General features: G+C 37.1%; 1 protein-coding gene across 2 annotated transcripts in view; it reads left to right on the top strand.

The window, feature by feature from the left end:
- The first annotated feature begins 663 nt into the window (after positions 1-663).
- The window catches only part of EHF (ETS homologous factor), a 52,252-nt gene continuing 26,413 nt past the window's right edge, over positions 664-26,502 (top strand). For both annotated transcript variants that reach the window (XM_020782787.3, XM_072985939.2), the window contains exon 1: positions 664-774. The gene's annotated coding sequence lies outside the window, so the exon portion shown is untranslated. The remainder of the gene's footprint in view (positions 775-26,502) is intronic.

The raw sequence follows: 26,502 nt of genomic DNA on the forward strand, positions 1-26,502 counted from the left end.
ACTCCTTCAGCAGGTATGCAGTTTTTTGTTTGTGCCAAGTTTTTGTTTTATTTTTCGCTAGGCTTATGCATGTAGGCAGACCAAGGCAGTTCTCCGAAAGGACAGCTCTGGAAGCCAATTCCTTTATATACATACAAACTGACTTCAACAAGAGTAAATGAATACAAGGGGAGGAGAAAGATAATCCTTCAGTGCTGGAACATTTGTTTGCATTTGCTGCCAAGGCAAATCTATTCCATAGACTTCATTTTCTGGTTTATTCCTTTCCCCCAGCTGAGATTGCTTCTCATTACCACTTGCTACCTACCTGGAATAACCTGTCTGTGAAGCAGGGAGAATAGGGTGGTCTTTTAAAAAATTGAAAAACCTCGACACAGGTAAACCAATGCTTCATCCATTAACAGGACTCTTTCTCTTTTGTTCTGAGGACACCAGTGTAACCTGGTTAAACTTGTTTTGTTTGTACGGGAAGGTGTGAGTTGGCTCTCTGTATGCAAATGTTTGCAATCCCTGTGGTTCTTTTTTTTAAAAGTTTAATTTTAGAAGATCCAATCAGAGTAACAGGAAGTGACCTAAGGAATTACACAATTGGCCGGCTCAACATGCTAAAAAAATGTTTTAAAATTAATATCACATCCATTTATCTTCACTGCTGCGAGGTTTTTTGAACTGATAGCCTGCCACCTATGTTTACCTAACATCTGGCATAGCCAGATCCGTCTTTTTGCTGCTGCAGCTAAAGGATTTTCCCAACAGAACCAGCAGCTAAATGAGGTAAGGACTTTTGACTCAGTGTGCTGCTCATTTCATTTTAGATGAGTACTTCTTTTACCACAAACAACAATGTGTGAAGTTGCACAAGTATGAACAAGGCTTGGGCATAATGCTAAAACCTCAACCCTGCTTGGAAAATGTTGATCAAAGGCTGCTAAAAAGCTCAGATTAAAAGAGGTTGGGTGCACTCCTACACACTGGCAGCACAAATAAGATTGAAATTAGTGGAATTAAAGTATCCTAACTGTATACAGGATTGCAGCCATTGACGGGAACAACCAGTAGGGAAATGTGACCCATGCTACCTCCCCTCTATATAATTGTGATATGCGTGTGTGTGTGTGAGGGCAACAATACAGCATTTGCTTCTTTTATTTATACTGTACTTACGATTGTGTGGTTAGCTGTGATACTACAAGGTGAAGTAGGGTGCCCTTCTGCAGAAAAAAAATACTCAGTGCTGGTATTTAACAAATATTTTATTTCAGTTTGGGCTGCTTGAGTTTGCTTATACCAATTTTGGGGTATATTGAACAGCTCCTGATTTCTTGAGTGTTCTTTTCAAGTGTTGATTAGCATTGAAGTATGATCACAATAGTGTTGAATGTGACATTGGCATTGATCATTGCCAGATATGTTGATTATTTTCCTGGTTCTAGTAGCAATAGAGGGATTTTTAAGTTCTCATGTGGTTACTCTTCAGCAGCAACTTGGGCTTCCAGGTGCAAAATCAAGATTGTTCTCTTTCCTACTATCACTTGATAGACATTTGCATGTCATGAAATTGTCCCCCTATTCGATCTACTTAGGATAAACTGGAACATCAGTGTACTTTTTTCAATTATCTCTGATTTCTGAAGCAAATGCCCACTTTTTTCTTGGCAGCCATACCTTCAGAAATTAAAAAATGGCTCAAAATCAGATTTAGGGTCATTAAAATTTAGGGTGAATATAATTGTATTCTCTCTCTCTCTCTCTCTCTCTCTTGGCATTGTTGAATGTTTAAGTTGGATGTCATAACAATGAGGACAGTGTTAATTAAACTAGTATACTTTTCTACAGTCCCTGGAGATATTTTAATGGCAAACTGCACAGATTAATATATGCATTCAGTGTAGTGAACATACCACTTAATTTGTTCTGCCAATAACAGTGTTATATGGGCATTTAAATTTTTACCTTTATACTTGAATAATATAGATCATGGTGTTGAATATATTGCTAATAACATATGTTATGTATAGTTCATACATATTTTAACCAAACTCTTTCATTTTTAAGATTGACATTAATCAGAATTGTCCAACACAACATTAACGTAGATGGTAAAGATGATTTTTATCAAAGGACATAATGAATTTCTTTCTATTGAAAATCACTTCATAACATTAAAATACCCTGGCTGTTATGTGAAGTTCATAGCAATGTATTTATTTCCTGAATTTAAAACAATGTTGTGCAGATATATGGAGGCAAAGAAAAATTGAAACTAGTTTATCTTAGTATAAATTCTCTTATTTACTCCTATTTTATCTGCTTATGTTCTTAGAGCTTATTATTAGCAAATGTAGCACCATCCTAAGTATGCTTACCTGCAAATACGCTCCAGTAAACACAGCGGACTCAATTCTAAAGGAAATTAATCGTGGATAAAAGATAGAAATCAACATGTTGCTATTTTTAAGTTATATTTGTGTTCAATATATCTGAAAGATTTATTTTGTTAAAAAAAGTGGCAATTTTACTGTTATTATTAATTATTATTTCTTCCTCCTGCTCCTCCTCCTCCAATTTCAGGGCATTTCCCCCCTTTACTTCTCATTTTGTTTTGACAATTATAAAAAAGCACATATTTTTCACCAAGCAATGTTTTGTTAGCCCAACATTCAATGGAACTGAACAGAATAGAAGCACTGTTTTTACTGTTCACTCATATTGTGAAAGGCATTGTATACATGAAATTACTGCAAAAGGTTAAATGCAGAACAAGCAAATAACAACAAAACTAAGCAAAAGCAAAAGCAAAAAGGAAGTGTGTGTGAGAGAGAAAGGAATAGTTTATAGGGAACCTGAAGTTTCCAATATATATGAAATTTTGTCTCGAATATGGGAAGTTTACTACTTGGAAGCAGAGTTTGCCAATATATCCACACTATATTTAGAGCACTGTGGATTTTCTGTTGATATAAGGGGCAACTTCTGCATAACTGGCTATTTTAGCGCAAGGTATTCTTGAAACCTGTGTTACTCTTAGGATAAGGAATAAATGAAAAGTATATTATAGTTGTTTCCAGATCTGGTAACTGTATTAAAATTCAAACTTATGCTTGTTTGAGTCAGAATTAGAAATGACATATTATGCCATGTTCAAGACAAAATTTCATATATATTGGAAACTTCTGGTTCCCTATAAACTATTCCTTTCTTTCTCTCACACACTTCCTTTTTGCTTTTGCTTTTGCTTAGTTTTGTTGTTATTTGCTTGTTCTGTATTTAGCCTTTTGCAGTAATTTCATGTATGATGATGCATTCTATACATTGTAGAGACTGTCATAATATCTAAGTTGTCCCACGACGGAAACTGCTTCCTGGTTTTGTGATTCCATGTTATATAATTAAATGGATGGAGATGATTGTTTTTGTTCCTCCCATCTGATTAGAACTGCATAAAGTACTCTGTCCATTAGTACAGAACTTGTGTTCACTATTTTGTAGTACTTAGAAGGAGACTTCAAAGCAGAATGATTATAATTACCTGTGGCTTCCACCATGTTGTGGATGACTTCATCTTGTCTTTATGCTCATTCTTAAAAATAAGCTGCCAAACTCTGCCCTTTTTACACAATGTTTCTAGCAGTGTAAGTTCACAATATGGGTAAAGAGATGTAATGTTAACAGGTGTTTGTGTGAAAGATGGAAATGAGGATGTAAAGAGGGAGCATCTTCTGAGCTACTTCCATTGTTTGGAATTCACATCATTTATCAAAACCTGGAAAGGAAAGAGGTTACAACCAGAAAAGTATTTAGTGGCCCAATATAGCATGGCTTTATTCTTTTGAAAAATAGTTATTATAGTTCTTTGCTCAAGTATTCATTCTTGAAGGAATTGATAGGTAGAGGCTAGTCTAAGGTGAGACAGCAAATTAGTTGAGATTATTCCATCAGGTAGCAGAACACTTTTTCTAGCTTTTACTCTTGTGATGGATCTGAAAAGCTAATTCCAGTGATGTAGATTAACTCTTGTAAAAAAATAATAATAATATGGTTGAACTATATGTAGCTTGATAGAAGGTTTTAGTGATTTCTTTTAGACAGGGGGAAATCTAATGGACACAGATTATAATGATTTACAAGAGTTTTTTCTAATCATTCTCAGGCTAAACTCCAGATGAAATCCAGATGAGCATATATCTTGAGTTGCCTTCTCCATTTAGATTACAGGGAAGCCACACTAAACACTGTGCAGGACACACCTAAATCCATATTATTGTTAAGATGAATCGCATCTCTAGTTCTCAGGACATATACATTTTCTCCAGATAGTCCGTTCATGCAGTTAGTCTTTACAAACAACAGGTAAACAACATTAGGCAAATTAGTTTCTTAGAAATTGACTCATATAGTAAAGGACAACTGTACTAATAATAGCTTTATTCATGAAGATAATTCTTTTCAAATAAAAGCTCACTATTTAATAGGATCCAGTTTTCTTGAGGTAATATTCCTGAATTATCCTAGTCTGTGTGGCTATATTTCTGAATATTTCAGAAAATTTCTTCTGTTCCGTAACAATTGATTCATTCTTCCCTTATTTTGACCTTGCATAATGCTGTTCAGAACTGAGTCACATATTCCAATCTTCATACAAGCCTGCCTCCTTTGACTTAGGCAATAAAATGAGTACAGTCACCCATGTGAAAAATTTAGTGTAATCACTCTTGTCTGGGTGAGGTTTGTATTTTTCTGATGTTCCCTAGGCAAGAAGGTGGCATCTGAAGAGCTGAAGGACAATAGGGATCTCCTCAAGGGTAGACAGGTATCATATGAATGCTTCAGCCATGGGAGAACTCATAATTGTTGAATGCCTTCAGAGATTGACAAAATGTATGGCAACCATTTCATTAGGACTGAGTAACTGAGATCTAGTTTGTCTACTAGAGTAAGCTGCAGGAAAATAAATGTAATTAAAGTCATCATCCTCTGCATAGCATTCTAGTTCACTGTGGAACTCTAATTTACCATGCCACTTAACCTATTTAAAAAGGGTTTCTATTTGTCTGAATTTCTGATTAACCAAATATGTGGGATCAGATAATGCATTTGGATGGAAAATCTATAATTCAATAGTATATCAATCATACAGCCATGTTTTCATTGGAAGCACACTCTTTTTAGGTGATAATCTGTCTTCCATTTAAATCAATGGAAAAAGGTATTTAACAATGTGTCAGTGAAAATAAGCTATATCTACAGCTTATTTTTCAGAGAAATAGGTGTAATGTTAGAGGCAGAAAGAAGATAAAATAACATTTATTAGATACAAAAGCAAAGGAGGTAAAGGTGGTGAAATGTGCACTGGCATCACTGGGGTTCCTGTTGTACCACTATATATATTGTTGTCTTATTGTTGTGTGTTATTTTATAATTATACCCTACACTTTGCTCAGAATATAGCACACTTTATTTATACATATACTCTGATAATATTTATTTATTTATTTATTTATTTTATTTAGGCAAATAATAAGCAGGAAGTGCTTTATTTAAATTAAAATGTGCTACGTTAATGAATTAAGTACCGTATTTTTCGCACCATAAGACGCACTTTTTTCCCACAAAACAGGGGGGTGGAAAGTCTGTGCGTCTTATGGAGCGAAGAAAACAGATTATATTTTCCTGTTTTCTTCTCCTAAAAAATTGGTGTGTCTTATGGAAAGGTGCATCTTATGGAGCGAAAAATACGGTAATTGTTAACCTAACCTTTTTATTATACAAAATAAAATTATTATACTTATTATATTAAAAAGAGTCCTTCTCATGCATCTACAGCTGAGGTAGCTGTTTGTCTCATTTGGAACTGACTATGAACTTTAATGGAAAATTTTAAAGACATTGCAGAAGGAGCTTAAGACAAAATTCAAAGATCAAAAGGCTTCATCTGAACCTTGCCAGCTATAAATTCATAAAAGCTTTAGAGATTATTCCAATCTAGTGATCTGATACAGGAGATAAAGAAAATGCTGTGTGATTACTTGTCAGTTTTTAAAGGAAAAGAGTAAGTGACAGGAAGAATTCTACTGCTGGATAGTTCAGGAGTTTAGGTATGAGGCTGCAGCACTAGAGGTTAAGGGTTTCCCCACTGTACCTTTCTGATAGGGGCTGGAATCGAAGACCAGTTCCTTCCTGCTCTGTAGTTCTAAGAATACTTCAGATCATTACAGATAGGATAAAACTTGGCTTGAAATACTAACAGAAGAAACCCTAGGATTATATTGGAAAGTTTACAGAAAATCTCAGCTCAGTAGAATGTGACAGCGAGCATTATGGCATCAGGCGTTGTAGTGCTTATCATAAAACCCATAGAAGTAGCTTGAATAGCTTCTGCTTGTGTTTTTGTGTCCATGCATATATATATATGTATCAGAGATGTTTCATATATGATAACTTGCACACAAATTGATCAAAAATGACAACAAAGTTTCTATATCGCCCAAAAGCTAGAACTCAGTGGACAGTTTACAAAACAGATAAAAGCCATAAAATGAAAAATATAATAAGACATACAGTAAAAACTAAAATAAATTAAAACTAAAATATTTTTTTTAGTAAAAAGTAAAATAAAATGCCACATAGCAGATCTAATGACAGAAAGCATGAGCAGCAAAAGAGTCTAAAACCACTAACAGGTTCTTCATAACCTTCATGCACATCTTTGCACACTTGAAGTACATGAGCCATCGTGTTATTTATTTATTTATTTATTTTATTTATTAATCGCATGTCTGTGCCTCCTTTTTCCTGGTAGTGGGACACAAGGTGGTGTATGCTATATGTTAATATTTAACATTAACATAGAGGTATGGCTTATTTATGGAACCTGTCATTGGATGTCATGTAAGCACAGGTTAGCACAGATTAGCATCTCGCGTATTTCGCAAACCAGTAGAACCCAAGGTGAAGTTGATTAGCCATTCAGGACAAGCAAGTATTTATTTGCACAATATATAAATAATTTATGGAAATAATTACCACAGGCATAATGATGGGGTATATCTCTTACGGCCTTTACAAAGAATTAGTTGAATCATTTGTATCAATCCTTATTTCGTATGGTGGCTAAAACCTGAACCACCATACTGGGATATTACAGCAAGCCTTTTCAACCACACAAAGACGTCTCTCACAAGCTAAATACGGAGGTCCCAAATACCAAGCTTAACATAAGCCATTCCACACATTCAAGAGGTATTAGGTAGTATTGCTTATACAGTATGTGGCATTGTATAAGCAATACTTTGGAGCTGAAGAAAAAGTAATGTATGGTGTGGTATGGAGTTTTCAGTTGAAAAGAAAGAAAAGAAAGCAGATCAAAGCTTAGGGAGCAACTTACATAGCTCCTGATCTGCCCTGCACAGAATCTAGAGATAAGAGTGGAATTAGGGCTACGGCTTAGATCCAGTGGAGTGGTTTCAGTAATAAAATGGCTTCCATCAGTAGAACTGAGATGAAGGGTGATCCTCTCTTATCCTGTGCATCTCATACTGACTCTAGAGGGGTTGGAAACCATCAGGAGCCCACTTTCAAGAGCACAGAAAACTGCAGACGAAAAAGGAAAGGAAGGAAAGTGTGGTCAGTCATATTAGTAGGCGTCTGCTAGTGCAACGTAGCATGTAGGCCAAGGAGAGAACCACACTTATTATTCATTTATTTCAAATATTTATACCCTGCCTTTCTCCTCAGGAGGACCTAAAGCAAATTTTGCAGCCTAGCACGTTTGAACTCACTCTGTCAGAGATTCCAGTCCTAACTCATTTAACTGGGTGTGAATTCCAAAGGACATACATCCAAGCAACTGGATCTCACTCTTGAAGAGGTTCATGTGCATGCAAACCATCAAAAATCAAGGATATTGCATAGCCGCCCCAAGTAGACGTTGTCTAGAGGGGCAGGGTAAAAATCAAATAAATAAATAAATAAATAAATAAATAAATAAATAAATAAATAAATAAATAAATAAATAAATAAATAAATAAATAAATAATACATTCTATTAAACGTAAAAAGAATGCATTTAAAATAGAAAGGTCAGTAAGAGATAAGGTTATTTTGGCATTGTTCCAAATGTGTGAACCCAACCAACATGAACGTTGAAAATGAATGTTTTAATCTGTTCTAAATTGGGAAATTGGTCAGCGACTAAAGAAACATTTGCTTTTCATCCCCTCTGACGTAAACCAATAGGAGCCACATGAGTCATTGCGATAACTTTAATATAGGATAAGAACAGGAAACAGTCTTAAAAGTAATCTAAGCCCATTAGTGAATAAGGCTGATTTTGCGGCAGGTGGGGAAATAGTCTGAGCAGCTTCCCTCAAAGAAATGACAATTCCCCAGCCAGGGAACAAAGGCATATGTGTCTTTCTTGAGAGTCATATGGGCACTTAGAATTAATTGCATGACCTTCTGGATTTTGCATTTAAATTTTTGCTACATTCTTAAAAGCATGAATTACAGTGTTTAATATGAAGATTTTTGCAGGAATGCAGAGACCTTCATTTGAAGCCTAATTTTTCTCCTGTTATCTATCATTCTAGATTTGCATGAGTTAAAAAATAGCTTTCGTGTAAAAACTGACTTTGAGTAAACAACTAATTTATAGTATAGTATAAGCATTCTATCACATTATGTAAAAAGCATGCAAAAATAATCTGGGCTGATGTGGTTAGTAAACCTGATATAGTTATCGCCAGCCTGATATAGTTATCACCAAAACCTATAGTTATTCTAATTGCAGAGAGTTTGAATGTACAGCTGAGGTACTTCAGCCTTTCTTTGCGAAACAGTTCCCAAACTTAGGGCAGCTCTTCACAGCTGGTGAAGCTTCATAAACTTGACTGGAGATTCTCAAACAGAGAGTCCTAGGAATATATCTCACCATAGTCATGACCTAGAAGAAGCTATGTTAATAATGTGTTATGATGTGAAATAAGAACAATAATAATCTGCACTGCTGAGGAGAGAAGCAAACAAATAGGATTTTTGTCATTACTAAAAGTAATAATATTTCTAAGTGGCACAAGAGAAGGACTGAGTGGATCAGCCTAACTGAACAAATAAGACCTCTTATTTTGAAAGAACGGATTCTGGCTATAAAGGGACATAGGTGGCCCATGGTCTGGGCAGGGACCGGGTGCCTCACGCTAAACATTTGGGATGAGATAACTACCCCCAGGGCTACAAGTCATACTTCCTAAGGGACTATGGCCACTTATTACTCAAACAGTAATAAGTGCAAAGGCAAATTGCTGCTAGTTAAAGAACCACCACTTGCATTCCTCCTCATGTGCCCAGTTCTGAAGAATACAATAGGCAATTCCTTAAATAGTAGCCAATTTCCTCTGATATTTAGGCCATTGTTTCAGTTATGTTGCCATAAATCTGTAATAGGATACTGACCTATTTATCTCATGTTTTGATAGAGATCCTGAAGACTGGCAGCCACCAATATTAGCCAACACACAGTTACCTCAGTTAACTGGAATTAGAGGTGGCGTGTGCTGGTTTGTTTACCAACCAAACAGGTGTTCAACACTTCTCAGCCCTGCCTTTGCTGGCAACCACCTATTCAGAGGTTGTGCCTGGAGGAGGTGGGTCAGGGAAGCTGGGATGGTGTCTCTGAGTGGGCACCCCCTGGCATAGGCAGGGCTGGGAAGTGCCGAACACCTGTCCAGCCGCTAAATGAATCAGCATGATCCTCTGAACTGGCGATTCATACCCATCGCTCTTTGGAATGGCTTGACTTTTAAGACAGCACAACAGTTCATTTTGATTTGACAATGATTAAAATCCAATTGAAATAAACTAAAATTTGAATTTTATCTAATGTAGCAGAATTTAAAATGGAGAGATTATGGGCAAAAACTTATTGTAGAGCTGGGTGGATTTCAAAAGATTATTCCTTATTATCTCTAGCTGAAATCCAAAACATTTGAGAGACAAAGGTTATGGGCCATTGCCTTATAGTACAATGTGAAAGGTGTTTACTCAGAGGTAAGCTCATATGATTTCAGCATGGTTTTACTCTCCTGTAATTTTGCCACCTTAGTTCTGGAAAAAGTCCATATAAAATCCATCTAAGCTTCTAGTCCCTCTGCCTATTCATTTCTCTCACTTTCTCATCACCATTGGTTACCTCAGTCAACATGATAACAGGAGACATCTCATTTATCCCCAAAACCTTCTGGGTGGTCTCAGAGAAATGATTCTGGCAGCAGCCCTATACAGAGACTAACCTGCTTCAGTGCTGTTGAGGTAAAGAGGAAATAAACAGCCCATCTGTGGTATAGCTCTTCTCTTTCTGCACAGGACTATGGGGAGGATGAAGTGCTGCTCTGCACTCTGTCAAGGAAGTGGAAGATATAAATGTATATCTTCCATTTTCTTCTTCATTCATATGCTTTAAGGCAATACAGTGGACCCTCGACTTACAGACGGCTCGACTTACAGACTTTTCGAGTTACAGACTTCTCTGGCTGCAAAATTTAGATTCGACTTGCAGCCAGAGAATCGACTTACAGACCAGAAAAAACCCAAAATGGAATAAAAATAGAATAAAAACCACTGGTTATGGGATTAATCGGTTTTCAGTGCATTGTAGGTCAATGGAGATTCGTCTTACAGACTTTTCGACTTGCAGCCACCATTCCAATACAGATTAATTCCTTAAGTAGAGGGTCCACTGTATAAGATTAGAAAGCTCCATCTTTCTGGTCATAAAGTAGCTTTATGACGCTTTGCAGGAGAAGACATTTTATCAGTGAAACCATTGTAAGAGTTTATTTATATTTTAAAAAGGCAACTTCTTTAATTGATGCTCTCATCCATCTAATGCCCTTCCAGCATGGGCACTGAGTTCGAATGTCTGACAACACAAAATGATGCACCAATGGTGTCTCTGAGTGGGCACTCAGAGAAATAAATAGGCCCAAGCCATGTTGCTATAGTACATGAGTCAGTGGCTATCGAAGTTCTCCAAACAGGTGGCAGAGTCTGGAAACAGTTCTCGGGGGTGTGTGTTGGATTCTGTAGTTGGCCAGTAAATTCTGGGAATTGTAGTCCAAGAATATGACATTTTAAGTTCGAGATAACAGTATCTATTTTCTCATCTTCTTGTAAATTTTAGCCTTTGAAAAATGCAATTTTCAGTAAACCTGTGTGATTTGAGTATAAATCCTTCTGCTTTTCCCCAGGTAGTGTATTCATTCATCACTTTTTCCAAAAAAATATCATTTTTAGCTGCATCCCTTTTGTATCTCACTAAAGGTTCATACAAAAATAGGACCACAGAATTGTATTGTTCAATATTCCAGCTTCCCCAAAACTGTGACATATTGTTATATCATCTTTCTTTGTGTTCCTACTCTGAGATTTGAAGGAGGCTAATAAATGCAATATATATATATATATAATTATAATCATCATGTACTGTCAAGTCAATTCTGACTTATGTTGATCCTTTTCAGGGTTTTGCAGGTAGAGAATACTTAGAAGAGGTTTACTATTCCTTTCTTCTGGGTGTGCCCTGGAACTCTGTGGCTTGCCCAAGACCACAGAAACTGGCTCTCCCCCCAGGAGGCACAGTGGGGAATTGAACTCCCAACATATGGCTCTGTGGCCAGATACCCAAACCACTGAGCTATTAGACATATTTACTTGGAAGCAAATTCCACTGTGTTCAGTTGGGCTTGCTCTCATGTAAGTGTGTGTAAGATTTTAGCTCAAAGGTGGTAGTATATAATGACACAACAAATTATCTGCTTCACAAACTCATCCACTTTCAGCACTTTACTATCCTTTTTGTTTTGCTATTGTTGCCCAAAAGTACTAGGGCAAACATGCTCCCAACTCCTTCATGACTCTAGCTTGTGAATGTTACTCTGTCCACAAGGATTGTTACTCCTTGAGTGTAGGAGTAAGTATTGGTTACATCCTAAAGTGCTGCCGTAGTTCTGGTGAATGGAGAAGTCCAATATTAAACTCCATCTTTTGGGACTCCTACTCTTCAGGCTGTGGTAGGCCCTTCAACATCGCCCTGTTAAAGCAAAAGGATGTTGAAGCTGTAGGTTAAAGCCCCCTCACATTCCTATGAAAACTTGTTGGAAATCTTTTCTCATCCAACTAGCTCAGGTTCCAGAGGCAGATCTGTTTCTTGGCTTTTGTTTTTCAAATATTTAGGCAAATCTGAAGCCTTGACCAAGCCATTATCAGAGTTAAGCAGCAGGTGCAAAATAATAAAAATCTTTATAATATACAAATAAAAAAAGAACTGTGCTGCCAACTCATGTGAAAAGGTGGGGTTATTGCCCTCCAGAAGCTATTGAGGAGATAACTGAAAGCCATGCCAACAACCAAATTAACGGCTTTATTTATGGTGGATTTTACCTTGACAACCTGCTTCCAGTCTTCTGACATATAATTGCTCCATTGTTTTATTGAATCCAGCTTGCTTTTCCCAAGATTGCAGAGAGACGGACTTAAGGAGTCTGAAACAAGCCAGGGAGTTATTTTCTGTAACAGGAAGGGGAGGTTTGTGGGATGGAAAGTATGTCACAATTGATTTCACACACATGGGGCTGGAGCCAGAGAGTATTATGTTTTCTTGTTCTTATGTGCAGTCAAGTAGGAACTGACATTCAGTGATCCTAATAGGGCTTTCAAGGTAAGTGAGATATTTGAAGAGTGGTTTTACCAGTTCCATTCCTCCAGTTAGTTTTCTTGGCTGAATGGAGATTAGAACCCAGGCCTCTTGAGCCATACTCTATCACTCTGTCCACTACATCACACTGAATAACGTTAGTTATGTTTTAGTTCCACTGATATCAGCAGAACAACATAGCTATTAGGGATCAGAGTGGAAGTCATTTGACAGCTTTGCATTTGCCCACATATGATTTAAAAAATAAAACTCAATGCTTTCCATCCCATTTATGTAGTGATATGTACATTTTGAGAAAAAAATGAAATTTTCCTCTATTCCTGATCATGTCTATTTTGTCTATCCTTCATTTCCACAAAATAGAAAAGGAAAAAAAAAAAGCTGCTCAATGGGACTTTCATCTGGATGTAGGCATAGCCAGATTCTTCTCAACCCAGTTTTTCTGTTGAAAAGGTTCCTCACAACCCGTTTTAGTAATGTACCTCATATATTGGATCAGTTTTTGCAGGAGTGGTAGCCTATATTCATTCATTGTTCTGACATCTGGCCTTTCCACTTACAAATAATGATCAAGGTGCATCTGAAAATGTATAATAAAAGTGTATAATTAAATCTTTCGGTCATGCACTAAACTGTACGGTAAGATTTGGAACATCACACAGCCAAAAAAAGAGCCTATTTGTGTGGGTACACAGAAACCGGTAGAGACAAGAAGTGTGTGTGAGAGCTAAACAACAAAATATATGTAATACCTCTTCTTCAATAACTAGGAACAAAATCTAACCAGCCACTTTCTGCAAGTGAATATCCTTCTAGAACATAATATTTGCCTCACAGCTTGCTTTCACAGTTTCTTACTGGACTGCAAGCCTAAAACCTTTTTTCCTTCAAAAGATACATGATATATTTTGGAAACAAAGCTACAGAGTGCACTTATTCATCACTAGTGTGGTTAGAGAATATACAGTATACAGGTGCCACTCAAAACATTCAAAACTGTCAGGCAAAACAAAGGAGATATTCCTTCTATCCAAATGCCTATTTAAATAAATATTAAAATATACCACAGCTGCTATTTGCATCGGAAAGAAAGCTCCCATTGATGGCATTCAAAGATCACCGTCCAGTAACATATGGGACTGGGGTGACAGAGTACAAAGTTTGGAACCTAAGCCTTATAATGAATGGTTGAATGAGCTGGGCATGTTTACAGAAGACTGAGAGGCAATACAACTGTTGTCTTCAAATATTTGAAGGGCTGTAACGTGGTGGATGGAGCAAGTTGGTTTCTATAGCTTCAGACGGCAGAACCCAAAGTGATGGCTTTAAATTATGAGAATGGAGATTTCACCTAAACATTTGGAAGCTGCTTGGCAATGGAATGGACTGCCTTGGAGGTCAGGGTGAAATCTCCATTCTGGAGATTTTTAAACAGAATTCAATGGTCAGCTATCAGGGATGTTTTAGTTACAGATTTCCTACTTTAGGACGGGCTGACACAGTGAATCTTGGTGAATCTTTCAGTCCTGCATTCTATGATTATATGACCTCAGTGTGGTGAAGGCAAAGGGTTAAAGCTCCTTTGTCCCCTGAGATGGAGTCTAGAACTGTACCTCCCCCCCCCCGCATACACACACATGCACTGTGGCAAATTATGGAAATAGGTTTGTGTGTATTCGGGTCATAAGACATCTATGAATATCTACTGTATATCTGATGCTATACAGTACTGCTCCTTTAAGTAGGTCACTTGCATAAGCAATTGTCTACTAAAATGGTGCCATCTGACACACTTCAGGTCAGCTTAGTTTTAAAACAATGAGGGGCAATTTCAGATCGACCCTCATGAAAATCAGATACCGGAAACTAGCCATTGGCTCATCGGATCAGAGGAAGGCTAATAGGAAAACAGTGGATTTATTCTCTTACACTGTGAGTCATGAATCCTAAAATGTAAAGTAGCCTTTCTCCCACACCACGAATATTATTTAAGATGCTTAATCATTTCTCCCTCTTCAATGTCTCTCCACTTCAAAAGCCTTTCTCTACATATAACAATATCCCAGGTTTCTCCATTTTTTTGAAAAAACAAGAGACAACAGCTCCACAGAATTGTATAACAGAACTATGAAACATTCTCTTTTCAGCCCCCTCCCTGATGTCCAGAATTCTATTAGTGCATAATCTGCTATGGCTAGCTGTAGCTAACTGACAAGGTGCTGGGGGTCATCTCAGTTGTCCAGTCAGGCATGTGACCTGGCACATGACCAAGACTCATTCTGGCATGTCATCAGTTAGCCTCAATTAGCTGCTGTACAGTAAGTTCTACAAACCTCATGGAAATGCCAATAGATTTCTTTCCAAAGATCTTCTTAATGAAGGTACATTTGCACAAGCAGAAGTTCGTTGTACAAAGCAATGACACTGGATCTCTTACTTTTGCTGACTGGCCCTTCCTGTTGCAGTCCCTCACTCCATGCCATGTGACTTTTTTTTTCACAAGTGGCTTTGGAAGTGGGACATAGGAAAACTACAATAAAATGGAGGAGACAAGACTTCTTCCAGAATTTTTTTTTTAATCCTGTATTCCAATTTCTAAGATTTTTACATGTTCTACCAATAATAAAATGAGATTACTGCTGCTGAGGAACAAGTTAATCTTTTCAGACAGATCAAAGTGTGTGTTCTATTTCAAAAAGTTATGTTTGGTTAGCCTTCTCATATTCTCCTGCACCCCTTCTCCTAATCACTACTTTATTTCCCAAACCAGCTTGTTCTGCTTGTCTATATAGTTCTACCATTTTCATCTGTTCTATTTTTCTACATGCAGATACTAAGTTACTTCTGAAACATATTTCATGGTACTGTTGCACGACTTACTCACTGCCTCCTCTGTGTCCATACCTTACCTTTTGCCATTACTAGCTACATTTTGACTTGCCTTTTCATCTCCTCCCTGTTTGTGACATCCCAACTCTTTTTTCCTATTATGTATTATGTATTATGGGAATTAATCCACATGCAAGGGCTCTGCCACATGGGCACAAATTATGTGCCAGATTACTCTTGGGGAGATTTAGCTGTGCATGCCGTTCTGACATCCACTTTTCATTAATAAGTCTTCCAACATGATTTGCATCTTATTACTGGTTGATTGCTCAAATTTTCCTCTGCATTGTGACTTAAAATACATGAGCCAAAACAATTTGTCTTTTGATTAAGTTACTGTGGTTTGTCAAGTTTAGGCACCAACAGAAAAAAATGTTTAATACATAATATTAATGATTTCTCTCCCAAGGAAAGAGGCTTGGCTGATCTGCTCATTCATGTTCTTTCAAAGCTAGGCAAAAACTTTCTAATCTTTCCAAATAGTTTAACTGTGAGTCTTATTGTTATGCTGTTCTGCCGTATTTTTTTTAAAGTTTTTCAGTCCAAGTGTAGATTATTAAATATGAACATTCTTTTTATTCAGTTTTAATATTTTTTTGTTTTTAATGTAAGTCCATCCTGGAAATGTTTCTTTCAGCTTTAAAGTGGATGAAATTAAGTAAAAAATACAAATAAAATTTTGTTGTAGTTTTGACATTTTTCTAACAGAGAAGTCTGATTTTTTTAAGAGAATGTATGTCTACAAAAGCAGCTAGCTAGAAGTCTGCTAGAGAGTGAGGCAAACTACAAATCATTCTCACTCCAGATGTGTTACATTGCAAGTCTCATCATATCCAGCCATTAAGAGCATCTAGACTGGAGCAGGATAATGAAAACTTATTGAAGAAGCCATATGGCACGTATGGAAGCCTTACATGGGTTTAATATTCACCTGTTATTTTCAGGTTGAAGTGCAGATGCAGGAGGTCTATTAAGGAATTGATTTTTGCTTTTGGACATTTACAGTTTGAATTGCCTTTTTGTGCACGATGGAGAGCAGAAATGGTATCTTGGCTACAAATGTTAGAACACTTTGGATATGCTGGCTGCAGAGTTTGGGAGTTGGAGGTTTTTTTTTTTTAAATGCCAAGCTCTGGCACACATCATTTAAAGACACATGCATGCTGACTAAGAAGCAATTGAAATCACTTCATTACACTTGCTATGTCTAGCCCATGCTGATGTAAAAACTGATATAGTTAGAGTTATTAACCATAATTAATATCTCACATAAGAGATGTGATTTTGCTTTGTGATTTATTTTTGTTGCATTAGGAGAAATCCAAATAAAAATAATAATCATTATCAACTTGCGTCTATTTGGAGTGGTGACACACGGAAAATTCCTGTGACTTTTTACTGCTGTAGTAATTACTGCTGTAGTAATAGATAATGATTCTATGAATCATGGATGGTTGTTTGTCTTGAGACCTAACCAGCCTTTCAAAAAAGGCTTAATGAGAAAGCCTGAGCGGGAAGAGAGTTCTGCTCTTGCCTCTGCCTGTCCTTGTTTCTAAAGGAATAGTGATTCTGTGAAGACGAAAGCTTCTGCTCCATGTGGAGTCTCTCCAAGAAGTTCAAGAGCCTGGAAAATCAAGGTTCCCGATCACCTGGAGAGGCTCCACATGTAGCAAACTCTCTCCTCCCTCCCTTCTTCAAGGGCAAACAGTGACAGTGAACTCTTTTGGGAAAGTATGAACAGGGCTTTTGTCAGTGAAACATTTGACATGTGAAATATGACCTGGTAATGTGAGTAGAACAGTGAAACCTCCCTCCTCTCAGTTTTTAATAGAATGAGAAACCATGAAATTTCACTCCTGCCCTGCAAGATAGGAAGGTGTTTTGTTTTTTTGCAACCGTTGCCTGGTTACATGGACTTTAAAAATAAGAAGCTTCAGAAGCATTGCTTTCATCTTTTAAAATCAGTGTACCCATCCTTCCATGTTAGCAGCGTATGTGTGTGTGTGTGTGATGTGCATGCTTCATTTTGTATAGAGATAAGCTCCATTCCTTGTCTCATTTTTGTACTGGAAATGAAGACTCTGAGGGTTTAATGAACACTGAACAGGCTGTCTCACCTTGCTGAAACAGCCTATTTTGACGAGAACAAAGAATTTCATGCAAATTCATCTCTTTTGCTGCATTGGTTTTAACATGCTCTGCTGCCTTATAAGGATACATGGATAAACACACTTGGAATGGTGTTTTTTTAGTTTTCAATTGAGTAGTTTTGTATTTTTTGTAAATGGAGCTTAGGTTCCCCTGTTGGTGTGTGTGTGTGTGTGTGTGTGTGTGTGTGTGTGTGTGTGTGTGTGTGTGTGTGTGTGTGTGTGTGTGTGTGTGTGTGTGTGTGTGTGTGTGTGTGTGTTTACAATCGACAATTGAAATCACTGATGGATGGGGAATCTCCATCCCATAAACCAGGCATGTGCCACAGTGACTTCCCATCCAGTGCAGCTTCTTTTGCTGTTATGTCTAATCAATGATTAGAGATAAGAGGCTATTTAAAGCCATGAGTTCAGTCCTAGGGAAATGGGCTCTGCTTTGCTGCCCAGGAAGCTGTGGCAATCAAACTTCATGTGCTTGGAATGCCAACTGTAGAAACTGTTGTGGCAATACGTCGAGATCCTAGTTATGTGCCTGGTCATACATGATTAGCTCACCACCGCTTCCATTGTTGGAGCACAGTGTGCACGTAAAAAGTGAACAGAATACTGGCCATTATGTACAGAGATGATACATGCCTATGTGACCAACCACACACATATTCACCAGAATGCAGGGAAGCCATCTTGAAATAATTTATTTATAAAAGGACTTGGGAATCCTTTTTTGAGCCCAGTGGATGTACTCAACTTGGGGATGGTTTCCCAAGCCTCATTTCAGTATTTAACATGTCGACAAGAACATGGTCCAAAGCAAGGGGACGCCAGAAGGAATTCTCATCAGTTTGGTCATTTTCTTACCAATCCATAAAAAGTACAACACATTTCTAGGAGTGTCTATTTGGAAGTAAGTCATTCATGGTTCTTTAGGATCACAACATCATCTCAAATTACAGATCGAAGTGGAGGTCTGGGCACCAAAGCAGAGTCCATTTCTCTAGGACTGAACTCATGGCTTTAAATAGCCTCTGTTCTCTGATCATTGATTAGACAGAACAGCAAAAGAAGCTGCACTGGCTGGGAAGTCCTTGTGGCACATGCCTGGTTGGTGGGATAGCGAATCCATGATTCATTTCAAGCTTCTGCAATTGGAGTTCCAAGCACGTAAACATTGAACAAAATATTGACCAAGGTCTTTATAATAGTCTTAAAATCTAGAGTTCATGTTTAGTTTTGCCTGGAATTACCCATGTATGCCTGCAGTTGCAAGCATTTACCTTCATTTTCAATAGCTGAGTTTGTTAGACACAATATTGACTGAGGTAAAAAGTTCTTTCTTTCTTTCTTTCTTTCTTTCTTTCTTTCTTTCTTTCTTTCTTTCTTTCTTTCTTTCTTTCTTTCTTTCTTTCTTTCTTTCTTTCTTTCCTTCTGTGCACAGCTAATTGACGAATCCCTAGTTGTCAAAAAATCAAAACCAAAATCCACTGGATTTTACAGTACAGATTTAAAAACACTTCTGTGCCAGCTCCCACTCAAACCTTGTTACACTTTCTTGAGTTACGTAGATTATGTACATCATTGATTTCTTGCTATTCTACATCACACTCCAAAGGAGGTTTACATTTTAAAATGTAAGTGTGGGCCAGTAAATCGGTTCAAACTGCATTGGAGTGGGCCAAAGCTGAATTTGACTGATCTGACCCAATTCTGCCCAAAATTGCCCTGCATGAATGGAAATGAAACAGTTTTGCTTCATTGTCACCATTTCTGTGTTGCCTTGCCACTGCTGTTGATTTCTGGTTATGAAATAGAATTTCAACAGAATTCTGGACGACAGAGAATTACGATTTTCCCCATCAGAAAATTTGATGTGAAACTTGATCTTATCAAAGAATATGTGGAACTGCAATAGAAAACACAATGTGTCGCTTAGATACAAAATATATATAATCGCATGGTAAAATCCCAATTTATGTTACATTTCTGATACAGTAATATCTTCTAAAAGCATTGTGGCTTTTTTCAGCAGAGGCCTAAATGCAGGATTTTTAGCGATGTCTCCTCTTACCAATAATTTATGATGGAACAGTTGAAGTGGTTCAATAAATTATCAAAATGACTGACATGACATCTAATAACCATTCAGTGTAATTCTATAGCTATGCATATGCATGTCCACAGAATCCAGAGACGTACATATGCATATATCTCTAACATGCTGCAAAAACAAATTAGAGTTCACAAGCTATTCCAGATTTTCAGTCTGTTATGTAAGGTGAAATATTCCAAGGGCATTAAATAAATCCATAATTTAAGCATACTGTTCATTAGCAGAAAACCTTGCAGAGCACTTTCACTTCCATAGGATCATGTAGACCTTTTCTTTTTTGTTTTTAAAGCAAATGGCATAGTTCAACCCTTGTTTACTGTAGAGTGGCTATTTAATTGAGGGGCAGGCACCACTTTTTCTGGCTAAGCTTAAAATGTATCTTTTTAGTAGAAGGGAACCAAATCTTGCTGGCCTGATTGCGCTGCTTTTTCACTGTCCTGCTGTATGTCCTCAACAGGAATTGAATGGTCATGCAAGCTATCATTCAGATAGCGAAGAACAAAAAAATAATAATAATGAAATAATCTAAAATACAGTCTTACAAGCTCACAACTTCACCTGCTTTCTTAATAAAGAATCTTGAGCGCCTTTGTGGGCTGTTGATCAAATTGTTTCTCAAAATTCTCCAGTATTTGGGATAGAAAGGAATTTTATTCTGAACAGTTCCACAGTGATATAGAACAGTGGACGTACTTTAAAATACAGAAGCACTAGGAATGCTTCAGACAGATCTAGGAATGGTATTGTGACTTTCACATATTCAAGTTAATAAGCCAGTAATACAATATTTCTGTGGTATTGTGTTGCCTTCTCTTTTCTGTACACAAATATTTAAATGCAATATTTCTGTACGCAAGTATTTAAACTGAACATTTAAACTAAAATATTTAAACTGAAATGTAAAATGAAATGACACAGGTAGGAAGAAGAAAATTATTCAACCTATTTAGGAATAGGCATCAGTTCCAAACCATTAAAAGTCAGTCATGGCTAAGTTCCATAGAAACAAATTGAACCAATAGGTTATGACTCACTGAAATCCCATTGTTCTTCATGGGACTGTCATAATTGATGTGAATTGGATTGGGCCCATTATGTGTTAAAGAACTTTTGTTTGCTAGTTATATACGCGGTAATCCAGATTTTTAGAGTTTTTTATTTATTACGGTTGGTCAATGACCAGGAAGATAAATATATCTTCAGAGTGCTGTCCTCTGAAGATGGCAGCCACAGAGACTGGCAAAACGTTAGGAAGAACAACCTTCAGAACACGGCCAAAGAGCCCGAAAAACCCACAACAACCATAAGATAAAAATACATTATTTAGATAAAATCACATAATATCAGAGACATTGGATAAGACATGCCACTATCAATGTACTGTCTGGCTCTTTTAAGACATTAAAGTTAAAAAAAGAAGTTCTAAGTTAGCCAGCAGTATTGAAGGATATAAAAGCTTTTAAAACATCACACTAGTCACATAATATAAGATGAAATCAAGAGACACATATAACCATCAGACAACTAGTGTTTCCCAGAGACTCACATCAATCAAGAGAAAACGAGGAAGGAAATCACATTGACAGCAACAAACAAAATTGAATTGTTTATTATAGCTGCATGATAGTGTGCTATAGTATTGTGCAGCAGAACAAATCAACATTCTATAAGGCAATTCTAAAAATGGGAGCACCCCAAATGAAAAATTATAACCAAATTTTGTGCAGATATTTCAGACAGTCTGCTCTTGCTACATGCCACATCTTTAAAATAGGTCATATAAATTGAAAAGACCAATTATGTTTGTCTTGAAACAGAATGGTTAATCCCATCCATTTTTTAATTTTCATTTAGAAAGAATCCAGGCTGCAGAGGCTGAAATATTTATCATTTTAAAAAGGCCAGCTTTATTATAAAACTGATCATGTGTGGAACAAGCTTATCAGTAAGAGCGTTCCAAAGTAGATGCATTGTTTAAGCTCCATGGGTCAGGAAGGGAAATGTTTGGAGAGCAATGAAAAGTCACAGAAACAGTCAAGAGACAGGTTTTCTTTGAAGAGTTTTTTTTTTTTTTAAACAGGTTTCAGTTAAAGAAAGTAATGGAGTAACAGTCCTCAAGAAAATAACATTTTGCCATCTATCTCCAGGGAATTAGCATACAATTTAATAAGATATATTTTATAAGATATATATTCACAGTATTTCTGCATTACAAAAGCACAGAGCAGTGGTGTTTGTCCCAACCCTGGGTGCTTTCAGTTAACATTATCTTACCATTTCTGAAACCAGGCTCCTGTTCACAAGTTTCCAAAGGTGAAATCAGCTCCAAGTATGGGGCAATCTGAACTTTTGACCCTTCAGTCAGGACCCAATCAGCCCACTCTCAGGATAACTTTTTAACTCCTTCTTGGCAAAACAGGCACCCATGTTGTCAAAGGGATTCTGTATCTGTCTCCAAAAGTGTTTAAAAATATGTTTTAAAAAGAGTAGAGAACAATTGCTCGATCAAACTATGAAATTACTGGTTTTTTGCTTTGTGGCTGGTGATGTTCTTACTTCATGTTAGCAAAGTATTTGGTGCCTACATCCTGTCATAGTTTCAAACATTACACCAGTCTTGTCACTATACAATTGTTTCATAATTAAGAAAAAAACTCCAAAGAGGTTATGTGCCATTAAATATCTTCTGATGTGTGGTGACTACATGAATTAATGAGCTCCAAAAAGTAATATCATTAACAGCTTTGCTCAGATCTTGCAAACCAACAACATCTCATGTTAGTCTGTTTTTGCTTCCTATTTTCTCTCCCTAGTAATGTTGTCCTTTCCAATGAGTTATTCTCAGGTCTTGCAAACTAAGAGCTGTGACTTCCTTTCTTGGCACAATCTTTCATGTTAGGACTTCCTCTCTTCCCATTGCTCCCCCTTTTTCAGCAATATTGTATTTTCTGATCAGTTCTCTATTCCCATTACATGTGCATGGTAGAATAACCTAGTTGACTCATTTTTGAGATTCAGGCTTGACTTGATTGACCACCCACTTTTCTGCCTTCCTAGCTGTCTGTGGTGTCTGTAAAGCTTTCCTCCAACACAACATTTCAAGTGAGTTCATTTTTATCCCTGACTGTTGTCACTGTCTTTCTCCCACATAGTATGAATGATTCTGACCTTGATTTTCAGTGACAAATTTTGGTAACTCTAGCTCTCCTTTAAAAAAAAATATTTCAAAAGGCAAGGGAAAATGTGCACACAAAACTTTAGTAGAGCTTTTAGCTTGATATAGCTTTCCCTTTTCAGGTTCACTACCACAAGGAATGGGTTTGGAAACTGGAAGTTTTCTTTCTAGTCTGCGTTCTGCAGAGTAGCCATGGTGATATTAGTTTACCTAAGTGGTTAAAGGGTATGTATTAGAGATGGGGGTATGCATATTTGTGTACAATAAGAATATCCCCCCACAGGTGCAGATAATGAGGGTCTGGCCCCCTGGGGCCAGACTGATCACTCACAATTTCGCTGCTGCCACGAGCCCCACAGAGCCTTCCTATCTCTCTGTTGCTGGTGATGGATTAGCCACTCTGCAACATGGCAGAGAGGCTCGTCATCCCACCTTCCGCCAGGAGTCGCTAATTTATGGAGCAATAGGAAGGTTCTGTGGAGTTCACGGCAGCAGTGAAATTGTGAGTGGTTGGTCCAGCCCCAGGGGGCCGTACCCTTGTTATCTGCACCTGTGGAGAAATATTCGTATACGAATATGAATACTCCCATCTCTAGTATGTATGTTTCTCCATTGTATGTGTTGCACTTACTCCCACCTTTGCTTCAGCATTTAATTAAGTCCAAAAGAGCCTTTCAAAATATTTTGGCATAGAGGGACTACAGCCACATTGCAGCTGTTCTTCCTTCCTTCTTCTCCTAGTAATCACAATACAGATCATGTGCTCATCTGCTGGAATCCTCTAGCACTGGGTAATTCTACATGACGGAAGTTTCTGTTGAAATTAGTTCGTAGTGTATGCATACTTGAAGTTCCATTTTAAAAAGCCAGGAAATTCAATTTCCCCCCAAATCCTCTGATTTACAAATTTGGGGTATTAGGTATACACAACTCAAAATGTGAGGAACTAGCCTGATATTGTTGCACTATATTGTGCATGCACAGCCAGCAGGAAAAAGGAGTTGGCATTCTGAATTGTAGAAAAACTGCCATTCACAAAGTGTCTCCAAGCAAGGGAAAATTCACATAGCTGACTCCTTTTTCAACCAGTTAACCAATTCTCACCCAAACACAAAGGAATAGTTGGGGCTGCTTTTCAACAAGTGTGAATGGTAGTGAGCACAAGAAGGAATTCTGTAGACTATCTTGTCTGCTGCCTTTGGTGTTGCCAACATTCAGGTTTCCTTTCATATGTAAAGCTTGGCATCCTTTTTCCTGCTGGCAATGTGGGTCTTATATAATGCAGCAATATGGGGGAATTTCCTAGTTTTTTAAGTAATGTGTAAATAAGCACAACACCTCATGTTCATAAACTGGATGGTTTTGGAAGAATGGAATATACAGTCTGAAGACTGGTTCCTCTTGTCCTTTGGGGATGCAACTGCCTGTGGCTGATGCCCCTGGTCAGTGGAGAAGTCTACATTATAACTTTTCTCATTTCTGCAGTTTCAAAGGAGGAGATTGCAGATATCATTTTTTTCCTGATAGAAGCTAGGTTAGGGTCATCTTTTAAGCATCATAGGTCACAAAAAAATTGACAACATGGATTTTATTTTATTTTATTTTGACACTACATTCTGTGATACAAAAAATAAAAATAATCCTAACAATACAACAGATTTGGGGGCAGGGGGAAGAATTGTCTCAACTTTTTGTCTGTTCTAAAGAAATGAAAAAACAACAGGTGACGAGTGGCTAAAACTCCAGGAAATGGTTTACAATGTTTCCTGTCTTGTAGGTTTAAAGTTGAATTCTAAAACAAAGCATGATTCTGGGAAACTGGAATGACCTAAATGAATGAATGCAGGTTAGGGAGACTTGGAAAATGTATCATAAATAACTTTGGCAATAGAAACAGTTCCTCTCAAATATTGTCAGATTAACTGGCAGATTGGTAATGGAATGTTACTTACTATATACTGTATTAGCTGGCTGGCTGGCTGGCTCATATGGGGCAGCTAGCTGCAGAGCCAAAAGCAATGAGTTATATTCCCTGCTGTGTAGGATAAGAGCCAGCTGTATCATTCCATAGTGCCCTCAGAAGAAGGGAGTGGTAAACCACTTCTGAGCTTGTTGTGCCCAGAAAATCCTTAGTGTAGATGTATGTGTATTAGATCAACCCTGTGAGTCTCTCACAGAAGCATTTGCTGAGTATGGATATTGTTGGTACTAAATGGCTTGTCACAAACAATAAAGATGGTAAGACACCAATGTTCTGCCTAGTATTTTTTTCTACCTGTAGTGCGATTTTTATTTGCCTTAACTAGTTCTACTTATTAAACAGTTTGGTGCAAAAATGTGAGAATTTTCAAATGGATTTTTGAAAAAGAAATCATAAAATATCATAGGTTATATTTAAAAGCATGTCTAGCTGGCAACTGCCCAGAAACAGATTGTGGCTTGAATTCAGAATTCCCATAAGTTTGTGGAAGAAACACTCTGGCTGAAATCATATTGCACCTGGCATAAATTTACACCTGTGGACTTTCACAGGGAGTTATTATTTATTTATTTATTTATTTATTTATTTATTTATTTATTTATTTATTTATTTATTTATTTATTCAATTTGTATGCCGCCCACACTACCCAGAGGTCTCTGGGCGGCTTACAATAATTAAAATTCAATACAGTAAAAGATAAAATAATTAAAATACAATTAAAATACAATTAAAATTGCCATCAGACCCACAGCTAATATTATTTCAATTAAAAGCCTTCTGGAACAGGAAGGTTTTGACCTGGCACCGAAATGTCATCAGCGTCGGCGCCAGACGAATCTCAGTCGGGAGGGCATTCCATAGTCTGGGGGCAGCTGCCATCTTCTTTTATTCTTGCCATCTTGGGACTCTTTGCTTTAAATTAACTGTTAAAATCGTAAATTTATATTACATTTTATATCATTTTGTTTTTAATGTAAAACTGTATATTTTAAATTGTTTTTATCTTCTAAATTGTGAGCCGCCCAGAGTAGACTATGTCTAGATGGGTGGCATATAAATGCAATAAATAAATAAATAAATAAATAAATAAATAAATAAATAAATAAATAAATAAATAAGCTGATATAGTCTGATGGTTCAATTAGTTGCGCAACTGCGCCTGTGGAACTGTTTCCTTGTTATGACTTCTGCCCTGCTGCAGGTTTTTTTTTTCAGTTTGCAGGCCTGTTGCATAGCTGTGCCTCCATAACTTCAAATTATGCAGGCAAAGTTATGCTACTGGACTTTGATCTCTAGATCCAACCATGTGGCTCCAAAACTATGCAGATGTTGCTGAGAGTAGCTCCCTCAGAATATACAGTAGTGCTGAGTATACAGGAATGTGATATAATCCCTAATTGATATAAGATTATGGTTTATTTTTCCAAATAAGGATGATGTTGTTGACAATTATGTATCTGTGGGAATCTTAGGGTGAGCTGTATTGTACAGAA

This window comes from Pogona vitticeps, chromosome 1 (genome assembly GCF_051106095.1).
Source record: "Pogona vitticeps strain Pit_001003342236 chromosome 1, PviZW2.1, whole genome shotgun sequence".
Lineage (NCBI taxonomy): Eukaryota > Metazoa > Chordata > Lepidosauria > Squamata > Agamidae > Pogona > Pogona vitticeps.